Below are 19,517 nucleotides of genomic sequence, written 5' to 3'. Positions count from 1 at the left end.
AATTTTGGAGCATTAAGGACTAATTCAAGATTCTCTTATTGCTAGTGACTATAAAAAATTAGGCTGGAGGATCCCTAGGTGGCTCAGCAGTTTAACACCTGCCTTCACCCCAGGGCATGATCCTGGAATCCCGGGATTGAGTCCTACATTGGGCTCCCTGCATGGGGCCTACTTCTCCCTCTGCCTGTGTGTGTATGTGTGTGTGTGTGTGTGTCATGAATATATAAAATATTTTTTTAAAAAATTAGGCTGGTAGGAAAAAGGCACAGATGTGAATTAATATTTAGTTGGCCTACTTAAAAATGTGATTTCATTCTTTTTTTATGGCTGAGTTATATTCCATTATATATATATATATATATATATATATATATATATATACATATATATATATCTTTAGCATTCACCAATCAATGGACATGGACTTCCTCCATATCTTGGCTATTGTAAATAATGCCGCTATAAACATCATGGTGCATGTATCCCTTTTGAATGAGTGTTGTTGTACTCTTTGGGTTTATCCAGTAGTGGAATTGCTGGGTTGCAGGGTAGTTCTATTTTTAGCTTTTTTCAGGGCCCTCCATTTTACTTTTGAATTTTAGCTCAAGTAAGAAAGCATACCTACATAACCAATGCAAGTATTGGAGTTAAGAAATGAAGCAGTATATTTGTAAATATCTTTTAGTAAGATGTGCCTTTAAAATGTTGTATCCTGATTAATAGAATAAAATACAAATTGTGCATGTTTCCAAATGGTTTATTTAAAAATGTAAAATATTAGGGATACATGAGTGGCTGAGCTGTTGAGCACCTGCCTTTGGCTCAGGTCATGATCCCGGAGTCTTGGGATCAAGTTCCGCGTTAGAGCCTGCTTCTCCCTCTGCCTGTGTCTCTGCCTCTCTCTGTGTCTCTCATGAATAAATATATAAAATCTTTTAAAATTTTTAAAAATGTAAAATATTATAACTTAGTATATTTAGCCATATGCTTAAATGTCACAATAGCAACAACCTGAGGTGTATATGATAAACAATGAACTTTTATCTTTTTCATATAATGCATTTCAATAAGTAACTTATCCTATATAATGTCACACGCACACAGACACCTGCTCTTTTGAATTAAGTACATATGTGAAATAGGGCATGTAAAATGCTTATTTTTCTTGTCAGTACTTTTTATATGTGAGTTAAGTAGTATCTGAAAGTAACATAACATACCTTAAGATGATTCCGTTTTTCTCTTGGGGTACTTTATAACCTTTTACATATCCATAGAATTCCTGGACATATTTAAATGCACTGCATTTGTATAAAATAAGATTAACTTTCATAGGTTAGAATTACTTAATAAACAACAGTTAACTATTGGCATAACTTACCAATTTGAATTACCAAAGTAAGTTGAATTTTATTTACACGTGTTCAATTAATACAATGAAAATCAAATTTTCAGATTTATCTACAGTTGGAGCATAAGACTTAATTATATACAGAAGCAAGGTGCACAAACAACTGTGGCAAGAGATATAGTTAACAATAAAAGTTCTCAGAGAGGAACTGAAAGGATGCCAAGGTTTAGAAAAAAAAAAAAAAAGCAGAATGTGAGATGTATGGGTTTTTTTGTTTGTTTTATTTGTTTATGGTAGAGAAGCTGTATTGCTGAAGACAACTATTAAATCCAATGATGAGTTCTTTCTAATGGTCAGAAAGCAAGTTTCTAATGTGAAGATATTAGAAAGGGTCCTAATAGAAGATTAGATGAGGTTAGCCTACCAATAAGTCAGGAAAATGGTGTAGAAAAATTATGGAAAAGGAAATTTTACGGTTCTGGTAAGAGTCACTGGTTTCAAGGCTACATCCGTCCTTCAGGTTGCTTAAAACATTTAATATAATGTTATGTTCCAAGGGCTATCAGTATGTGTGCTGGTGTTTGATCTCTACCTATATTATCATGAAAACTAACCTCAGTTACATGAATATTAAAAAAATTATAATTCTTAGAGTACCCCCTGGATAAAAGTAAAGTAACAAAAAATCAGTCATTTAGCTCAAATATCATGACTTCCAAGGAGACTTTCCAGATTTCTCCTAGCCAGAAACACTCCTCTGTTAGGGCATTCATATTTTTCAGGGTCTAAGTATACCAGTATTTGTTTATTATTTGATTAATATTTTTATATGTAAGAAGAGATTGTGTTTTACTAATACTTAACTCTCCCTGTGCCAATATCTGAGCCTTTTTATCATGTGCATGACATGTAATAGTAAAATGCTTTATATTGAATTACAGTTTTTTCATTGTTCTACATCCAACAAATAACAAGCTATTATTTATGCAAAAATATTAGATTATAAAGTCTTCAATATTTAGCAATTGAAATTAAAGTACATGCTATTAATAACATTTGACAAACATAAAGCCAAGAGAGCCGATTGTCCTCATTCATATTTTCAAAGGTAGTTACAAAAGTGGTATATGAAATAAAGCTTATTTTTGATATTACTATGAAATAAAATCACTCCACATTTTCTAATATGTATTTGTTTTGTTTCAATATTGAATAATTCTATAAACAATGTTTCATATTCTACTTACAAGGATGTTGTCTTGTTAAACATTGTTAAATGCTATCATAAAGCAAACAAGTGAGGCCTTGATCCTGCCATTTATTTCTTTTAAAGAGAAAGCATCCTATGTAAGTGAAAAAAAATATTAAATAAGAAACTGTAAAAATTATGTATCTTGAAAGGATAAGTGAACCACTATATTTACAGCCTCCAAATTTATCATTTTCAGGAATATTTTACTAAAATGAAGATATAAACAATAACCTAACATCAGACACACTATGCTGACTCTGTCTTCTCCCAGGAAGAAATGCAAGGAAGACATTACTTAGGGAGTAAAGAAAGCATTAATTACTCTTTCTGGAAAGCATGGTTCAATTCTGGGCCACATAATATTGATTTGAAATTATGCTATAATCAAATGTAAATGCATATTTTAAGTTCCTTTGATTAAATTACAATTACTCAGAAAATGATAGGGTTACTAGTAATCTAGAAAAATCAAATTAATCCAATATTAGTTTTAGAATTCTATATTCTGACAACGGGCAACTTGATACTACAGGTAAAATTGCAATACACTAAAAAGTTTTTCTAAGTCCCTGTATCTACTTTTGAAAATTGGAAGAGATAGTCTTGTAAATTCTGTGCCTTCTAATGCTCATGGCCTGTGATAGTATCAGCACACCATTTATCAGAAAGACAGAACTCACAGAAATTTATATTATAGACATATTTTGCTTCTGCTCTATTTTACATACAACTACAACTAAGCCATTTGAAGTGATGCTTTCTCCTGAGGAGCATCATTCATGCATAACTAACCGATACATGACTTTGTCTTGAATTTCTAGGGCAAGCCCACCTTCATGCAGTAGTAACTACTATTTTTTTCATCTTCTTATATATGCGATTAAGTATGGTTTTTGTATTAGGAATTTTTTCTTAGTATAGTTAGAAGTTGCTTATCATACCTTTCTGAAGAGTCAAGAGAAAGTAAAATCAGAGGATTTAAAAGTAACTTGTCTCTTAGTTGTAAACACAGAACAATAAATTACTATAAACTACAGGTGCGATATGTCAAAGGCTCTGCTAAAATAAGATGATTTAAAGGAGAAAAAGTGATTATCATTAAAACATCAACATTGATCCCTTAATTTTTCTACCCAAATCTTTTTTTTTTTAATTTTTATTTATTTGTGATAGTCACAGAGAGAGAGAGAGAATGAGGCAGAGACACAGGCAGGGGGAGAAGCAGGCTCCATGCACCGGGAGCCCGACGTGGGATTCGATCCCGGGTCTCCAGGATCGCGCCCTGGGCCAAAGGCAGGCGCCAAACCGCTGCTCCACCCAGGGATCCCTCTACCCAAATCTTATCTATGTATCTGTTTGTCTGCCTTTCAACTTATTTGTGCCACTCTTCAAGAGCTCTAACTTTATGGCCTGGCTTTATTTAGAGGTATGTCAGGCATCTAATTAGATTGGGAAAGCCTCTATGGTTTTTAATCACATAGTGTCCAACATCATATTAATATGACATTGATTATAATTGACAATCACTTCAAAAATATAATTCACTCAGTGATGTTTGCATTTTAGCAAGAATTTTAAAACAAGAAATTGTCATTAACATCAGCCTAATATACTTAAGTGTATCAGAGGTCAAGTATATTGCTAATACGATATTTCTAAGGTTACTGTGTTGTTCAAGAGCAATGTTTCTGTATCCAGGGAGTGAAGTAATCAGATCTCACAGGAACCAACACATGCAGATTCAATATTCTAACTGTAGGTATATATCAGTATTCTGGAATGGAAATGTAAATAGGGCCAGGACAAGAAAGTTTTCCTTTTTTTATTTTAATGCATTATTTGCATTTTACAGTGGATATGCATTTATAGTAAACTGAAATGAATTTTTTAAGACATATTGATACAGAAATCATCCCTTCCAGTCTAGGATGCTATGATGGCATTTCATTTTGTTATACTCAACAAAGGCACATCAGTGCAACTCAATAATTAATACATTCTACATCCTCTATGGAAAGAAAGCTAGTAACTGGTATAATCTAAGGAACATACCAGAATTGACCCCAGCAGGGTTGAAGTACAGGAAAGGAAATTTTAGAAGGGGTAAAGCAGAAGACAACCAGGGAACTGCATAAAGGGCACTCCAGGACAGATATAGGATAGTGGAAAAGAGTGTGCTACTATAAAGAGCAAGCTTGGGGGATCCCTGGGTGGCGCAGCAGTTTGGCGCCTGCCTTTGGCCCAGGGCGCGATCCTGGAGACCCGGGATCGAATCCCACATCAGGTTCCCGGTGTATGGAGCCTGCTTCTCTCTCTGCCTATGTCTCTGCCTCTCTCTCTCTCTCTCTGTGTGCCTATTATAAATAAATAAAAAAATTAAAAAAAAAAAAAAAAAAAAAGAGCAAGCTTTACTTTCTCCTCCACTCTGGCAAGGCCATCTCTGAATTTTGCTCTCCATCTGGCTGGGTATATGGAATTGAGAATTAATAAAATCATTTTGATTCTCTTAATGGCCATTAAAAGCATAAATTGTCAACAATTTATACTTAGAAAAATATAATAACAGCACTTACCAGTAATAGGGTGTATTTTATCTCTATGTGCAAACTTCAATTGTAGTAACTACTTTAAATACATTACTTCAGTTAACACCAAAACCACTTTGAAATGAAGAGTATTAGACATTTTAGAGAAAGAACCCAAAAGTTGAGGGATTTTTCTAATATTAAGCAGCTATAAAATGGAAGGAGCTGGTATTTAAACTAGACAATCCACTCCAAGGTCTTGGATACTTAAAATCCTATGCTAAATAAATTCTGGAACTAATGGGAGACTATTTAAAAACTGAAACAAGAATTTAGTCTTATTGGTACTGAAATTTGAATGACACTTTGGCATTTCCACGACAACCACCACCCCCACGAAAATCATTTAAATTGTTCCTTCATTAGGCAGTATCTCATTCAGTGGAATTTAATATCAGGAAATGTATTTTTAAAAATGTATACATACAAAGGAGAAAGATTATAATAATGGAAAATCGGAAATGACTTCGTTCTTTCTTTAGAGAAAAGACATACCTGCTTTATGGACTATTAAGTACTCATAATAAATGTGAAGACTTTTTGGCAACACGGCAAATTGCATACACATCAACAAAAAGTAAAATATAAAAAATATAGGATTCACAATTGTTTATAAACTATATTTTAACTGCATATAAAGTTTATATTAAAATTTGCATTCAGAAATACAAGATAAACCAGATATCTTAAGGTAGTAAAAACATGAATGATTACTTAATTTTTTCTGTTTCTTTTTCTAACATGCACTTTTACTTTTAATAGGATATTATTGAATAGAAATTCAGATCATTATTTTCTTAAAGGTTATTTGGCAATATTTTTCTGTTCTTTGACCTTTAATTTCACTTTTAGAAATTAACCCTGGGGCACCCAAAGACTTTGAACATCTGTGTTCATAGTGGAATTATTTGTGGCAATAAGACATTGACAACAAAGTAAGCATCTAAAATAGATATAATTCTTGAGTCTAAATTTTGGGTCACCTATACAACGAGTCATGAATATTTAGTTGAAAAATATTTAATAACATAGGACCTTGTCAAGAAATACTGTAATTAGCTTAACAGTCTTATCTCTGTGAGTTGAATTTATGGGTAATTCAACTTTTAAAAGATATCTATTTGTCAATTTTTCAGTGGTCAGCATACGTAGTGTTACTTTGATCTTTGCAAGAAGCAAATACGTATGTCTGTGTCTTAAGAAATCATTTTGCAAAAAAAAATCATTTTGCAAATGTTCAATATCAAAGTTTTTATTTTTAGTGTTTCATTATTTTTTGCCCATAAAATTGTATGATATTAAACCAAAAGATATTTGCATTTGATAGCAAGATCTATTATACTCTATCAAATTAAATCATTTTTTTCAAATTTTTATTTAAATTCTAGTTAGTTAAAGTATAGTGTAATATTGATTTCAGGAATAAAATTTAGTGATTTATCACTATGTATAACACCCACTATGTAATGCAATAAGTGTCCTTCTTCTTTTTTTTTTAAGTGTCCTTCTTTATACCCATCACCATTTTAGCCCATCCTCAAACCACCTCCCTTATAGCAACCTTCAGTTTATTTTCTACGACTAAGAATGTCTTACTGTGTGCTTCCCTCTCTGCTTTTTTCCCTTCCCTTATGCTTATCTGTTTTGTTTCTTAAATTCTGCGTAGGAGTGAAATCACTTAGCATAATACTCTCTAGCTCCATTCACGTCATTGCAAATGCAAGATTTCAGTATTTTTTATGGTTGAGTAATATTCCATTGTATATACTTCCTACCTCTTCTTTATCCATTCATCAGTCAATGGATATTTGGGCTCTTTCCATAATTTGACTATTGTTGATGATGCTGCTATAAATATCAGAGTGCATGTGCCCTTTTAAATCAGTATTTTTTGTCCTTCAGGTAAAAACCTAGTAGTGCAATTGCTGAGTCAAGCTATTCTCATTTTGATTTAAATTACACTAAGTAAAACAGCAGCCAAATATTCATATACTGAGTAAGATTTATATTTGTTATATGTACCTCCATTTATTTAAACCCGTTTCCTAACTCTAGCTCTACTTAAAAAATATGAGTAGTAATTACAGCTTTATAGGATGACCCTTCCAACAGAAAGTTGACATATATTTGTTCAATAAAAACCCATTATTAGCTCTGCAACCTGTACCTTGTCGACTGTGGGCAAACAGAACAATTTAATCTCAAGCACTTTCAATTATTCTTCTAAGTAGTGCCTTAGATGACTTTTTAATAAAAGATTCTTTTAAAATTGGGACCTTCTGAATTATAGTGTGTCAAATTTTCAACACACAGAAAATTGGTACTGAAAAATTCATATAAATATAAAATAAATATGTCTACATATATTCTAAATTTGTTTGTGGCATCAGCAAGACTTATGGTAGGGATACTCTATCCATTTTAAAAAAATGTATTTAGAATATGATGAAATTAAGCTCCTTTGATTTTTTTAAACGTCACTTTAAGTTATTTTTTGCATTGTGTCTTTATCATAATATTATCTATGAACACTATTCAAAAGGCTATTCTATCTTTAAGAATGTCTTTTTTATAAGTCAAGATAAATGACATTTTTATTATAATGTTTATGTAAGTTCTAAGTGATTGGAAGCTTTTACTATTCAAAGATCATTTCTATAAATAGCTTTATGAAGTGATATTACTTTATCACTTGACTAGCACTATAGCATCATTTTCAAGGAAGCTATCCTTGAAATCCAATGCATTTTAAGAAGGTTAATTAAGGTCAAATTTATAACAGAATCAAGCTAAAGTAACTTAATATCAGACTATGAAGTGGTTCCCAACAGAATACATTGATATTTAGGAAAGGAGAAATAGAATGGATAAATAATTGTGCCACACATAAAGGAATGTTTGCATATACAGAGATACTGATGTATCTTTAGCTCAATGACCCTAGCTGAAAAATTCTTTAGATTGTGATATTAGTTTCCTCAGCCTGCTGTAACACATACAACAAACTGTTTAAAGCAACAGGATTTATTGTCTTAGTTCTGAAAGCTCAAGGACTGAAATGAGGTGTTGGTCAGGCCACACTTCCTCTGAAACCTTTTGCCTTGCAAAGGCAATCATCCTTTGCCTCTTCCATCTGGTGGTGGCTCTCAATCTTTGGCATTTCTTGGCTTACAGCTGAATACTCTGTTTTGTTTTGTCATCACATAGAATGCTCCCTGTATGTCTGTGTGTGTGTGTTTAAATATCTGTGTTTTGACCATCTTTTTTATAAAGACACCATTCTTTGGATTAAGGGTACACTCTATTCCAAATGAGCACATCCTGACTTAGTTGACTTAGTTGACGTACATCAGAATGGCCCTATTTCCAAATAAGGTCACATTCTGAGGTACTTTGGTTTAGAATTCCAACATATTTTTTGTAGGGAGGGGACTGGGGGACACAATTTTACCAGTAACACTCATGATGACTATTACATGAGGTCTCTTAAAAAAATAGCAACCTATCTATACTAATTGTTGACAATGCTCTACAACTCAGATAATATTTAGAACTCAAAGCATAGCACAGCATTTTACCATAACACATCTAGAGCTGTGCAGCATAAACAAGCTGCAGGGCCTCAGGAAGTTCACTGTCACTGTGACAAGAATGCTCCTTGTTCAAATGGATGGCGGGAGTTTTTCCCACCACAAAAAGAGTTTGAGTATAAGATCTAAGGTTCTCAACAGACAGTGATCACTGCTAGTAGAGGTTGGTTCTGAGTAGGAACTTTCTCCATATGAAACACTCTTCCTCCTACACTGCTCCTCCTAAGTCTCAATAGAAGCTTCCTTGTAATATTTAGATTATGCAGTTATAGAAATTTATAGAAAATTGAATGATTTTGGATAAAAATATTACACCGGGGCACCTGAGAGTCTCAGTCAGCTAAGTGCCTGACTTGGATTTCTGCTCAGGTCATGATCTTAGTTGTGAGATCAAACCCCACTCAGGCTCTGCCCTGGGGAGGAACCCACTTAAGATTCCCCATCTCCCTTTCCCTCTGCCCATCCATGCCCTCTCCCCCACCCCCACCCCCAAAGCACAGATTCTTATTTTGTCTTTTCACTATTTTCACTATTTCCTTTCTGTTACCAGTTTTCACATTTCCCAAGTTGCTATCTGCATTATTTTCTGTAGACTTTGAACATGAGAATTAAAAAAAAAAAAACTCTCAAATATTTCTTTTTATTATAAAAGTATAATCAAGCAAAAATTTACATGAGGGAAAATATAATTTGATTCTTATTTAAAAAAATCCCATGGATATGGGATGTCACAATTCCCACGTTTGTTTTCAGACAAAATCTACAATCATGAATGAAGATAGGGCTATCTTGAAACCACACAAAATAAGAGCAAAAAGCATTTTTTCATATGATACTATTCCAAAAAAGTCTGTAATTCCACCATATTATAGTTCCAAATATTCACGATTTCTGTGTTAAATGGAAAGCTTATTGCTGTATGCCATTCAGTCATAGCTTTTTAACAAGCTAATTGTGTACAGTCCTTACAATGTGCCAAACACTGGTTCAAGTATTTTTTATATGACTCATTTAATCCTCACAATTATCAGTACATGTTTTATACGCAAAAAAAATTAGGGGGTTTATAAAATAGCTGAGTGACTTCAATTCCTTAACAGTTTAAATTCATGGAAAATGGCTAATATTACATTGTGTTGAATATTTGACCCCAAGCATTAGTGAGCTTATTCACAAGACTGCAATAAATATCAAGAAATGTTATAAATATATAGAATATGCAGGAATAAATCCATGAGCACATTTCCCTCAGGTTCCTTATAATGTTTTTTTCCAGTGTGTATTTTATTTCCCTTGTCTCTTATCTAGAAATAGAACTGTTTAATAAATTTTTTGAGAAATTCTTTTGAGCCATGCTTATTTTTATGTCTTTCCCACCAAAGTGATCATCTTGCCTATTGCCTTCAAACTTGCTCTTTCTTATGTTCAGCTTGCTCTTCCCTATTCCTCCTCCATCATCAGACTAAAATCTCTAGGACCTGTGCTGTACTAATTCAGTGAAACATTTACTGATTCATAAAATAGATTGAATTCCCCTGTTCTATGTCTATACGTTTTTTTATTTCCCTTAGAGTGGACCCTTTCTTTACTGTAATTTTGGTATAATGTATTCTCCCAAGATAACTTGAAAACACGAAGAAGACAGGGGATGACTGATGTCTATCTTCTTTATTCCTATATCCCAGAAGAATACACAGTATTTCTTTCTTCATGGGGGAAAATATGGAATATTTGTAGATCTGATGAATGAATCAAAGACTAATTTGTTCATCTAATTTCTCATCTTTGACATTTAAGTGATTTATTGTTCTTCAATATTTGTATAGAACTGCATTGAATAAATCTTGCTATTATATGTCTATGTATATCTATAATTATTACCTTTAAATACATTCAACGAGAGCACTATTTGGCTAAATATATATAATTTCTAAAACTTTTGTATGGTATTGTTTTCAGAAATATTAACAAACATACATAACTGTCTCGTATATTTTGTGAAACTTATTACAACTAACATATGAATATATATGCATTTACAATCTGATCATCAAACACTGTGTTTCTTAATTATTGGATTTGCTTACTTTAAAATGTTGAATATTTCCCTGATGGCAAGTGATGCAGAGCATTTTCTCATATGCATGTTGGCCATGTCTATGTCTTCCTCTGTGAGATTTCTGTTCATGTCTTTTGCCCATTTCATGATTGGATTGTTTGTTTCTTTGGTGTTGAGTTTAAGAAATTCTTTATAGATCTTGGAAACTAGCCCTTTATCTGATACGTCATTAGCAAATATCTTCTCCCATTCTGTAGGTTGTCTTTGAGTTTTGTTGACTGTTTCTTTTGCTGTGCAAAAGCTTCTTATCTTGATGAAGTCCCAATAGTTCATTTTTGATTTTGTTTCTCTTGCCTTCATGGATGTATCTTGCAAGAAGTTACTGTGGTCAAGTTCAAAAAGGGTGTTGCCTGTGTTCTTCTCTAGGATTTTGATGGAATCTTGTCTCACATTAAGATCTTTCATCCATTTTGAGTTTATCTTGTGTCTGGTGTAAGAGAATGGTCTAGTTTCATTCTTCTGCATGTGGATGTCCAATTTTCCCAGCACCATTTATTGAAGAGACTGTCTTTTTTCCAGTGGATAGTCTTTCCTCCTTTGTCAAATATTAGTTGACCATAGAGTTGAGGGCCCACTTCCGAATCCTCTATTCTGTTCCATTGGTCTATGTGTCTGTGTTTGTGCCAGTACCACACTGTCTTGATGACCACAGCTTTGTAGTACAACCTGAAATCTGGCATTGTGATGCCTCCAGCTATGGTTTTCTTTTTTAAAATTCCCCTGGCTATTCGGGGTCTTTTCTGATTCCACACAAATCTTAAGTCAAAACCACAATGAGATACCAACCCACACCAGTGAGAATGGGGAATTAACAAGGCAGGAAACAACAAATGTTGGAGAGGATGTGGAGCAAGGGGAACCCTCTTGCCCTGTTGGTGGGAATGGGAACTGGTGCAGCCACTCTGGAAAACTGTGTGGAGGTTCCTCAAAGAGTTAAAAATAGACTTGCCCTACGACCCAGCAATTGCACTGCTGGGGATTTACCCCAAAGATACAGATGCACTGAGATGCCGGGACACCTGCACCCGATGTTTATAGCAGCTATGTCCACAATAGCCAAACTGTGGAAGGAGCCTCGGTGTCTATCGAAAGATGAATGGATAAAGAAGATGTGGTCTATGTATACAATGGAATATTACTCAGCCATTAGAAATGACAAATACCCACCATTTGCTTCAACGTGGATGGAACTGGAGGGTATTATGCTGAGTGAAATAAGTCAATTAGAGAAGGACAAACATTATATGGTCTCATTCATTTGGGGCATATAAAAATAGTGACAGGGAATAAAGGGGAAAGGAGAAAGAAATGAGTGGGAAATATCAGAAAGGGAGACAGAACATGAGAGACTCCTAACTCTGGGAAACGAACAAGGGGTGGTGGAAGGGGAGGTGGGCAGGGGGTGGGGGTGATTGGGTGACGGGCTCTGAGGGGGGCACTTGATGGGATGAGCACTGGGTATTATTCTATATGTTGGCAAATTGAACACCAATAAAAATAAATTAAAAAGAAAATAAAATGTTGAATATTTATTAATGACCATTGAGTATTTGCCTTTTAAATATTTTATATATTTATTCATGAGAGACAGAGAGAGAGAGAGAGAGGGGGAGAGGCAGAGACATAGGCAGAGGGAAAAGCAGACTCCATGCAGGCAGATGCTAAACCGCTGAGCCACCCAGGGTTTCCCGAGTATTTACTTTTTATGTTAAAATATGAGGACAGGGAATGAATGTTTTTATTTATAATCTTATTTTCCAGATAACTTAATTGTACCTTTAGATCTTGATTATGATGATGATGGTGATCACTATCATTATTGCAATTATACAGGTAGCACTTGCAGAACCAGGACCAAATTTATCTTCTAACCTCCTTAATTCTGTAGTTACTAGACATGAGATAGAGAAAAATATCAACCATTTTCTGTTTATCTCTGAAAATCTATATCAGAATAGTTAGCAACACTCCGTTAAGCAAAGGTTTAGATTATATTATTGTGATCTTGGGGCTTTATTTGAAAATGTAATAATTAATAAAATATCTCATTTCTAAATCTTCTCATAGAGACCATAGAAACATGACATGAAGGTCAAGTGGTAAAACCCCCAGCAGTGTCATCTGATATGGGGGGCTAACTCCCATGCCAAACTTTCAATGTATCATAGAAAAGATTGAATTACCTCAGTAGGTTTATGTCTGAGGGGGGGAAAATAATAGCACACTTAATTTTGCAGTCCTGCAATGCAAAGCATCAACTATCACAAAATGACTTCAAGAACATCATCAACTTCTGCAAATATTGTCTGAAAGAAATTCAGCAAATATACTGTATGTCAACCAAAATAATGAGATCTCCTATACTTTTATTAAGTTTCACTGATTATAACTAATGACAATATCTAATGCAAAAGTAGATTATCAATTATACCTCTACATTGCACTAACCAGTATTGTCAAACAATTATCAGATTTTTTTTAAAAATCACATTTATTTAAACTACAGAGTTATCAACATTGTTTGGGTGCCATTATTGAACCTAAATCTAATAGTATCTTTTGGTTTTTTTTATTTATTATTTTATCCCTCCATGTGTTTGTTTCAAAAGACAAAGGATAGTATTTCCATTTTACAGATGGAGAAAATAATGTGTTTCTAATATCAAGCAGTCAATCACAGTGTCCGGAAAAAATACCTACATCTCTATGCTTTCTGGATATTGATCTATAATTGCACTATACATACACATTTTTAAAAATGTATTAACTAGGGGATCCCTGGGTGGCGCAGCGGTTTGGCGCCTGCCTTTGGCCCAGGGCGCGATCCTGGAGACCTGGGATCGAATCCCACATCAGGCTCCCGGTGCATGGAGCCTGCTTCTCCCTCTGCCTATGTCTCTGCCTCTCTCTCTCTCTCTCTGTGACTATCATAAATAAATAAAAATTAAAAAAAATGTATTAACTATTACTAAATACATCAACCAACTATAGCTAAATTACCTTAGATGTAAAATAGTCAACACATCTTTAGTAGCACTAAAAAAAAAAAACTTACAAATTTAAAATTGTGACATGTAATTATCAAAATTTTAAGAGCCCAATTTAATCAGTATGCATTTAGTTTATATAATTTATAGTACTAATAGTGGTTGGATAAGTAACAGAATTGCTCCTCATGATTCATTTGACTTCTCGATTTGATGAAATCCTCCCTGTCTTATAGACCACTTTTTAAGAATCTCATGGTATTTTTTGTTTTCACAATGTGGAATTTTGGTAGACTTATCTACATCTAATACAAAATAGCAAAAACTTTTTTTTAGGAGAGATTCAATAGGTATTTATTTAATGTTTAATGAATGGTGTGTGCACCAAAGTGGATATACGTGTGTGTGTGTGTGTGTGTGTGTGAGAGAGAGAGAGAGAGAGAGAGAGAGAGAGAGAGAGAAAATTATTGGGAGGAGCCGTTGTTGGCATGGGGAGTTTTATGAGAAAAGAAACAAAGGCAGAGCAAGCCTTATTACATTAGAAGCCTTCTAAGTGTCATGGATTCTGTAGATTTTAGGTGGCAGTGAATAAGGGGTGGGATAGAAGAACCAAACAGACGTAAAATAGAATATTGGATTCAGTAGTGGCCTGAGTTTGGCTTCATGTGTTCTTGGGTAACATCTCTTTACTAGCCCAAGTTCACTTATGTCACTGTTGGCTGCCTGAAATCAGATATTTTGGGATTATTTTAATACTGAAAGTTAAGAAATGCTATACACCAGAACTTTTTTTTCCTCACAGAGTGCCAGTAGTTAAACTTTTCCCAGCACACTACTCCATGACCTGAAGGGTGCATTATGCATTAAGATAATGTTGAAGTGTTTAAAAGAATGAAAGATTATTACTTGACTTTTTAAAAAAGAGAATGATTCAAAGGGAAATACGTTTTAAGTCAAGTTGAAGAATTGAACAAATATTTCTGTATTCTGTGTAAGAGATTATGGAGGTGGCACTGGATATGAGGAGAGGAACAGAGAACAAAAATGTAAATGGATGGTGATTTAATCTTCTAGTAATTATATCTTTTTATGCTCTGCATTTACACACAGGTAATAGTGTGATGAAGGTAGGTTTTCCAAAAAATACTTGGTAAATGACAGTTTATTTATTTTAAGGCAAGAAGAGAGTTATTCCAGGAGGTAACAGTAAACCTATATTCCCATTTTTCAGAAGCAAAAATGGAAGTTTACATATATAATAAACTGCAATGGGGTTAAAGACTTCAGCCACAATCACTAAAAAAAGAAAAAAAACAAAACCGAACAAATGGAAAAAAAAAAAAACACCTTTGCATGATGAATAGCAATTTGCCATGTAGTGGACATGTAGATGATAACTCAAATATCATTTTATATTTTTAGAAAATTGTACCTATAAAAATAAATCTGGTTGTTCTGAGTCTATTTATCTTATTTCTGTTCTTTATCTGAGTTATCATTTCTATATACTTTAAACTACCTTCAAAAGTCTCTTCTAATGAATTTTTATCTATGTTATTTCACTGTTGATTCTATTTCCACATTTTACAACTTGTGAACCTTGAGACATCATTCACACTATTGAAGGTTATCAGGACTTTGAATCCTAGATATACATCCACCCAGGGAGTTTTTCCAAGGTGAAAACAAAGTATTGAATCCATACAAAACTATGGCATTATGGACCTATGAGCCTTTGAGGCAGATTGTGTCTCTGTTAAATAAAGTTTAAACTTTTAAGGAAAAAAAAAAAAACTTCAAAACCATTTTCAAAAGGTATATTTAAAGTACATTTTATACAAGATAAAATTACTCTAAATGTTATTAATTTTAAAAAATTAGAGAAAAAAGTGTAAGGATGAGTTAATTATTCTCTACTCTAGGGACAGAGCCTGATGCAATCAGTAAATTGCCTGTAAGCATAAGAAGTTTTAAAAGGTTTTTTCTTAAAAAAAAAAAAAAAAAAAAAAAAAAAAAAAAAAAAAAAAAAAAAACTTTTTTCTTAGCATAGAAGTATTTTCTATATGTAAAACTTTGAAATATATATTCCAAAGTCTTGTTTATAGAAACCTATATTTAAAAACCTAAATATCTGTTTTAAGGTATTCTTCTAAATCCTTGTAAAATATAATAATAAATTACATATAATGGTTTTCTGGATAGAATTCATTGCTCCTGTGTTGTAACTCAGTCTGATTTCATTTTGAATAATTTTTCATTATTTAGTCCCATAATATATAAAAATACACAAAGCAATGGAATCTCCATAGTACAGTTGAATAATATAGTTTAATTTAAATTTGTTTAATGTCTATTGTATTCCCACTGTGTTCTTTAGTAAAATTGGCATTGGTTTTATCCATTAGATTTCTTTTATCCTAAAGATCCATTAGTTTTATATTTCATAGTATTATTTAAAAAAATTTGAGTTGTGGGGCGCCTGGGTGGCTCAGCGGGTGAAGCACCTGCCTTCAGTTCAGGTCAAGATCCCAGGGTCCTGGAATCGAGTCCCACAACGGGCTCCCTGCTCAATGGGAGTCTGCTTCTGCTTCTCCCTCTGCCCCTCCCCTCTGTTCATGCTTGCTCTCACTCTCACCCTCTCTCTCTCTCACACATAAATAAAATCTTTTAAAAAAATAAAAAATAAAAAAAATTTGAGTTATGAATCACTTTCTTATGTCTAAAAACAATAAAGTATATTTCAAGTAAGATTTTACATCTCTTTAGCTGTGTATATCCAGGAAGAAGAAACTCATTGTACATGACAAAGAATAAGATCACAGAATGTTTGGGCAAAACTATCTTTGAGGACATGCATAGTTTTGTTATCCATTATTTTTGAGTATTTCCTTATTATTAATATTATAAATATAAAGAAAGTATAATCCCAGTGAATAGACTGAAAGTAATAAAAAAATTGTTATAAAAATTACCCTTTTCCCATCATCAAATGCTAACAGCAGATAACCATGTGGTACACTTCTTTCTAGTTTATTCATTCATTCGTTCCTTTTAATGAATATGCTGTTATAGTTTTAACTTATGTTTATACTCTGTGAGTCCATTGAATTTTTATCATATTTACATCATTATAGATAAGCATCATTCCATGGTTTTTTACACATTATGAATGTTTTTAAGTCAACTTACCATTTTTAACTGCTTCTGTAAAATGCAATAATGGCTATTGGTTTGAAATAATTTTTAACTTTGTTAAAGATTCCTTTTAATTTTTTCAGTATTATGGGGGAATGTATAATTTTTATTTTTAAAAAGTATTTGTTACAAAAACAAACAACAACAACAAAAAAGTCTTTGTTACATCTACTTAGATATTTGGCTTGAGGCCATATTATGTCACCTACAAACATACTTGCATTAATGAGACAACGCTTTTTTTTGGTTATGATATATTTTCTTTGAATATAATTTAAAATTTTTGTGTTAGCACTTCATTTGTTAAATGGCACCAGTTTTGTTGGTTTCTTTGAGTTATTGAAATGTAATGTATGAAAACCCAGTTGTAAGGCAGCCTGAGAGAATAGAGAATTTTTCGTAAAAGCTGAGCTACATCCTGGGAACTTGATCACTGGAACTATCAGCTAAACCATATTACTACTCATTTTAAGTGTCTGTAATAAGGAATTTTAGTTTAAGGCTGTAAATGATATTGCTTTATATTGTATTTTGTACTTATACTCTTATTATTAGATTTTGTTTGTTTTACACTTTTGTCCTATGTTAAGATTTATGTTTAGGGAACCCGGGTGGCTCAGTGGTTGAGCGTCTGCCTTTGGCCTAAGGTATGATCCTAGAGTCCCGGGGTTGAGACTCACATTGGGCTCCTGCATGGAGCTTGCTTCTCCCTCTGCCTCTGTCTCTACCTCTCTCTTTCTCACTCTCTCTCTCTCTCTCTCTGTCTCTCATGAATAAATAAATAAAATCTTAAAAAAAAGATTTATGTTTACATTTTAAAATATATTGAATGACACTGTATACATGCCATTTTCTAACTAAAAGTCAGTTCTTGTATACCTCTGCTATTTTAAGGACTTTGACCATTCACTCTATGTCATATAAAAAATAAATAAAGGACTTTAAGGCAGAGGAGTGACATGATCACTGTGGTTGTAGGCTTGAGAAAGAGACAGTGTGGATTCAGGGTGACAAGTTAGGGTGCTGATGCAATACTTCTAGAGAGAGATATTAGCTTCTTAAAGAGGTCAAAATAAATATAATTGAGTAGAAATAGTGAAAAGTAATTAGTTTCTGTATGTATTTTGAAGGTAAAACTAACAGAATTTATAGTGTCTTGAGAAAATAGATGAATTAGGCATCTTGCCAAAGATACTGTCCTCGGCATCTAGAAGGATAGACTTGCCTGGGATGATAGACTGCAGAGATAGCAGAATTCAGAGCATGAGTTCATGACATTTTAAATTTGAGATGTCTCATAGTAGAAATACATATGTTAAACATGATAATAGCTATAAATTTGAAATAATCTTTACAAATTCAGAATATATTTGACATGTCTTTCAGAGTTTTTTTAATAAGGAATATTTGTATTTTTATGAGTGATAAAATTAGGAGTATAGATTTTTTTGCTCTTGTTTGGAAACAAAATACAAAATGTTGGACCATAATTCTCTTAAGTATGGAGTTGTGTATGTACTTCGAAATATAGTGTAGGACTCTGGGCTGAAGACACAAATGTGGTACTCAGGTACATATTTATAGATGGCATTTAAAGGCAATAATTTGTATAACATCATAAAATGAAAGAATGTGGGTATAAATGAGGAGAGTTTCAAGAACCACACTCTACAGCCATTCAACATGGAAAAACGAAAGAGCAGTGAAAAAATCAGGAAAGGAGACCTAGAAGGAATACTCAATGAGTGGTAGGCAAACTGGTAAGAAGTGGTGACCTGGATCCAAGTAATATATTTCAAGAAGGAGAAATTATTTATTTCTGTTAAATTCTGTCATAGGTAAGGTAAGATAAAGACTGGCAAGTTACCATTTTATTTGGCAGTGTGTAGGTTGATAGAAATGGTTTTGAGTTGAGGGGTAGAGGGTGAATTCTACTGAAAAGGTTGATAAAATTAGACACAACATGTAGAAAGGATCTTTTTAGGAATTTTCTAAAAAAAAAAAAGATTTGAGAAATGGAGTTGTACATGACAGGGGAGAGGATGATCATGGAAAACTGTGGCTCTTTTTCCACGGAAGACTTGGACAAATCTTGGCAGAGCATAAAAACTTGTGACATAGGAGAGAGAAAGGAAATTTCATTTATTTATTTATTTATTTATTTATTTATTTATTTATTTATTTATATGTAAGAAGTGATGGGATTGGATTTAGAGAAGAGCAAGATTAATATATTATGAGTAATGATTAGAGTCTCTGGGCACATAAATTGATAGGCAAGACTGCCAATTTTGTAACTCCAGGGTATATCTTTAACAGCATTTTCTGCTGGTGTTTTGTTCTACTAAATAGCATTCACATTTAAAAAAAAAATGAATTGTGGCTTATGAATGTGCCCAATGCAAATGATCTTGGCAGTTGGATGTTATGATAGTGGA

General features: G+C 33.1%; 1 long non-coding RNA gene across 7 annotated transcripts in view; it reads left to right on the top strand.

Annotated features, from left to right (window-relative positions):
• Nucleotides 1-19,517, top strand: part of LOC140611662 (uncharacterized) — an 89,573-nt gene that overhangs the window by 22,642 nt on the left and 47,414 nt on the right. The window lies entirely within an intron of this gene.

The sequence above is a fragment of the Canis lupus genome, chromosome 20 (assembly GCF_048164855.1).
Source record: "Canis lupus baileyi chromosome 20, mCanLup2.hap1, whole genome shotgun sequence".
NCBI classification, from domain to species: domain Eukaryota; kingdom Metazoa; phylum Chordata; class Mammalia; order Carnivora; family Canidae; genus Canis; species Canis lupus.
Note: the sequence above shows the minus strand (reverse complement) of the source record. Positions and strands in the feature narration are given on the sequence as shown.